The 5,000-nt window shown below is 45.5% G+C and overlaps 1 protein-coding gene across 1 annotated transcript in view; it reads right to left on the minus strand.

Moving 5' to 3' along the window:
• palm2akap2 (PALM2 and AKAP2 fusion) overlaps window positions 1-5,000 on the minus strand; it is a gene marked incomplete at its 3' end in the record, with an annotated part of 28,043 nt that overhangs the window by 21,889 nt on the left and 1,154 nt on the right.

A 5,000-nucleotide genomic window follows, 5' to 3' on the forward strand; every position in this document is an offset into this window, starting at 1 on the left:
CAACCTGGTGACTCCTCAGGCAGTGGCAGTAAATGCAAACATAGCACATGCCGAAATATTTGACATATATCTTGCACTGGTAAAACGACCTTTGCTTCACGCTCTGCATTGTTTACCGTCCAACTGAGCTAAAATGTATTTTCAAAATTATTTTTAAAACCAGCAGTGTCCACAGGAGCTGCATTCCATCCTCTCGAGAATCTCAGGTTAACCTCGACCCCACTTTAAAAACACACACACCAGAATGTCCAGTGGGTTCGAAGGCAGCTGCTGCTAATTTTAGACGGCATGTGATTCCTGGCATCCAGACCCCCCCACTACCCAACAAACCACACACCCCCTTCCTCCTCAAAATGACTTTGCCTCGAGCCCACTCCCCAACCCCTTGAAACTGCTACAGTCCATAAACTGAGCCTCCCTGAGACACCAATCCACTGCTGTGTCTCTTTATGCAGGATCCAATCTTCTCAGCTGGTAGATGGCAATTCCCACTTTGCCAAACTTGCCAAATTGAAGTCACTTTATATCTGCTTTGGTTAAAGACATCCGTGACCTAGAGTTTGGAGCAATCTGACCCCTGAGCTTTCGTATCACAGGGCGTCACTACCTCGTTATTTGAAACCATGTTTAACAAGAACCACTGACGTTGATGACAGAGAATGAGCTGAAGTAAAATTGCTGCAAGTCGGAGGCTAATCTGTAACAAATGATTCACTGGGAATCAAAGAGCGGCTTCTTTGCCTCGGGACAATCAGAATGTGTGAATTGTTTTTTAAATTAGCATAACATGAGGCCCATGATCTGGATGTGAAACTGCTGCATCACGTCGAGCAGCGGAGAAGTCACTCAAAGCAACGAAGAAATCACTTTGTGAGAGAGTTAAAAATGTGATCACTCGTCCCTGCAGTTATTATTTGAAACCTAAAGCCTGAATTTACTTTGAGCGTTTTCAATATTATTCTTTGGGTTTCAGTGCTGCCAGTACGTGGAGCTACGATGAAGTTGAAGTTGCACATGGCTGCAGGCGGCCCAGCCCCCAACTCTATTTACCTCCTTTTAACGGAGCCCATTACCCCGGCCCTCTGCTGCATGCCACAGTCACAAATCTCAGCATCTGCCAAGGTCTGGCTAAAGCACCCCCCCCCCCCCCCCCCCCCCCCCCCACACACACACACCCACTCCCTCGCCTTCACCCTGCCACATTCACTCTCCTGTGTCGGACCTCACAAAGTGGATCTAGATCTGTCCGGCCTTCGGGGACGACCCTGACCTGCACAGATCACTTCCCAGGGTTCAAGCAAAGGTGTCAATCTGTGGTCGAGTTCAACAGAACTGTCCTTCTAAACAAAGAGGGACAGAAGGTACAGACATTTTGACTTCGGGGGTGAATTTGGCTTTTTTTAAAATAACATTTCTTGGAAACTCCAGAAACCAGCAGCCATCAGTTCCTCTTTCTATGTCATTATACCAAGCACACACACACACTCACACACACACACACACACACACACACACACACACACACACACACACATACCACCATCATCTCAATCCTCAAACACCACTTCCTATTCCCCTTAGAATTGGCCCCAGACAAACTGTGGCCTTGTGTTTATAGGTGTGTGTCTGTGTGTGCGTGTCTGTGTGTGTGTGTTTTGGGGGGCAGCTAAGACTCCTAAGGGCTGAGGTCATCTGTGTAAACAGATCACAGACACTAGTCAGTGAATGAGCACATGCACACACGCACACACACATGCATACACTTTTGTATATGTATTTTGCCACGCCACTTGTGGTTGACAGGCCACACAGGCAACAGCTAATTAGAAAGATGACGCACTAACCATCCATTGGCTGATCCTGAAACCACATGCAGAGCTTTGCTGAACACAAACGCATCTACTCAAACACACACACACGCATCTACACAAACACACACACACACGTATCTACACAAAAACACACACACACGCATAATCATGTTTTTAGGGAACCCCCACCAGGCCTCGCTCCATCCGACTGCTATAATTACATGTTAATAACATACCAATTACAGGTCTGGATTTACCAACATGACCTCACGACTGTACCCTAATCTGACCACTTAGTGAGATGGAAAGCTGCGCCGCTGGCAGCTGATGAGCCCTAATCACTATCAGACTGTGGGAATCTTTGTCTGTTTGTGTATGAGGCGGACAAGTCGACTAATCAGCTCTCAGATTGAACGTTGGCAAACGTCCGACCCTTTGTTTCACCACATGAATCCAAACAAGTTGATCAGTGTTAAAAAAAAAGGACATTTGTACGACACTAAAGACACTAAAGTCCAGATCATTTCCGGGGGAGGGGCTAAAAGTGAGAAGGCAAAATTCCAAATCAGTTCCTCTGGACATTTTCCTGAACTTTTCCTGCTCCAAACCCAGAGAATATCCTGCTGTTCTCTTCATAGGTGAAAGACCAGCTCCTGAAAATGTCTTTTTAAAATTTAGTCAAGATTCATGTTTGAAAACTTAGATTGAAACTCAGAAGAAAGACATATTTCAATTGTCTATTCTATTAAAACTGTTCCAACTTTATATAGATGATAACAATCATGTGGAGTAGTCGATTTTCGGTTTTGATAATTGAAACTTTCAATTAGTCATTTTATGATGTGGTTTCAACAACTCTAAATATCGTCTAATTCTGTGATGCCGCTCTTCACTGTCTCACTCTGCTGCTGCTGTGATGGAGCGTTTGTCGTCCTTTCTCTCAACCTACGTGAAAAACAAAAGGGGGGGGGGGGCTGGTGAATCACAGCCATTAGCGGCATGCTTTATTCATGAGCCACACAGACCTGCCTCTGCGGTAAATGAACATCGCAATGACTGCTCCCTGCCAGTGACTTCTAGGTGTGTCACCAGATGAAACATGGCAGAGAAGCCGTTCTTTAGATCCATATTAATCAATATCCGCGTCAGACAGATGAGCTGTGTGTGTGTCTGTCTGTGTGTAGCTGTGCCTGTGTGTGTTTGTTCCAGGCCGCTCAGGTGGAGAACCAGACCGGCTGAACTCTTGGCTCTGATTTTAGTCGGACACTGACAGTGATGACAATGAAATCAATTATTGATGGAATCATTAGCATGTCAGCTGCAGACCAGAAGCAGGGTGTGTGTCTGTGTGTGTCTGTGTGTGTTTGGAATGAGCATCTCTACAGGGGTTCAGTACTGTTTATTGAAAAAACTGAATATGCGATGACTCCATCTTTGTTTCAGTTTCGGTTTTGCTGAAATCACCAGCAAATTACGAAACACTTCCATTTAATTTCCATGTGACAGTCAGATGAGTTTACTATGAGTTGCTTCTGCTTTCCATGGACGTGCTGTGGGGGACTTTGTTCAGCGTCTGTATTTACACTGGACCCACATTGCATGGCTCTGTGTGTGTATGTGTGTGTGTGTGGCGCACAGGATATGTTAGCACTATTAGTGTAATAGTAACCCTTGTGCTATTTAAGTTCCTTGTCAGAGTCGGAGGCCATTAGTGCTGTTATTGTCTTTGATTCACACGCTCAGCAGACACGAGACAGATGTTCCTCTAGAGGAGATGAAGTGGTTCCAATGATCTTGGTGTATTTAATGCTTGACCCTCTTTGTGCTCACAGAAGTTTACTCTTTAGCGTTTAGCCGAAGCTCCCTGCAGCTGCCCACAGGATATTCTGCAGCTCGGCGAAACGAAGCTGCGGCTTTTCCTTGGCCTTGCACCAGAGCCTATTTACATGATAAAATAATCAGTGGTTTTCATAGCGTTTTGTCCAATAAACAGGCAAGAATGATGCAAGAGACCGAAATGCCCATGTTCCCCTCTCCGTTCACGCCAGGAGAACTTTCCACTCTCTCTCTTTCTTTAAGTGCCTGCCCGGTTTAAGCTCAAGCAGCCTGGTACAGCTGCCATGTTTTATAACGTGGCCAGAATAGTTTCTCCATCTGCTGTTTCTGATGCTGCCGTTCCCCCTGCTTGTGTGTGTGTAACTTGTGTGTGTGTGTACGTGCCCCCGTGTGACGAACGTTCAGTGTGTGTGGTATGCTGTGGTTCCCTCACTGGCGCCAAATTTAGTCGCAGGCAGTTGAACCCTGGTCTCGCTGTAGCTCTGAAGCCCTATCAGCAGCGAAGCCAAAACACTTGAGCAGATGCCTGATCGCGAAACACACAACGACGAGGATCGACAACACAAACACCAACACCTCGCACATCAGAGATCTTTGGAAAGCAGTGAAACATGAAAATAAACTTCTGGTCAAACAGAAAGAAAGGAGGAAAAGAAACCCTGATCTGATTTTCCGACAAACTTTCCTCTGTTGGTTTCCTCAAAAAACAACAAAACATGGAAGACGATGAAAGCTGACATGAACAGAAAGACAAATACAGCAGCAGTGGAGGCTGGTGAAGGCGCGAAGCACATCACCGTTTGTTTATTTTAGCTCTGGTTACCTTGGTTTGCATAAACCTCCCACCACAGAAGCTCAAGTGGGTGACAACCAGTGAATTACTAGCACACAGGGGACACAGTTGTGACGGTTATGGCTCAGTATCTGTTTAGAGTCCTATGTTATAAATCTGTTTTGGTTTAATAATCATAAGAACAACACGTCAGACTACTGCACTTTCTCCTTTTTAGGTTGTTTCAGTGCAGGAGTCATGCAGACGCTGAGCTCCTCTGTGTTAACATCGTGTGAATGAACTGACTAAACAAACTTGAAGTATCTGCAACAACAGATGCAGATGCCTTTTACCCACCCTCCACATGTGAGAGAGAAACTAGATCCATACTACAACGTTTTCAAACTAAAATGATCTCTGTCCACACAAGCTTTTTTGGACTTGCGTACTCCCGATATACGTGAGCCGGTGTAAGAAGGAGGGCGTGCGTGTGCTGTTGGACACGGTACATGTCTCAGATTTCTCAAATTATATCTCGTCTCCTACTCATGTAAACAGCATCATTGCAAAACGCAGAATTG

The sequence above is a fragment of the Pleuronectes platessa genome, chromosome 19, assembly GCF_947347685.1.
Source record: "Pleuronectes platessa chromosome 19, fPlePla1.1, whole genome shotgun sequence".
NCBI classification, from domain to species: domain Eukaryota; kingdom Metazoa; phylum Chordata; class Actinopteri; order Pleuronectiformes; family Pleuronectidae; genus Pleuronectes; species Pleuronectes platessa.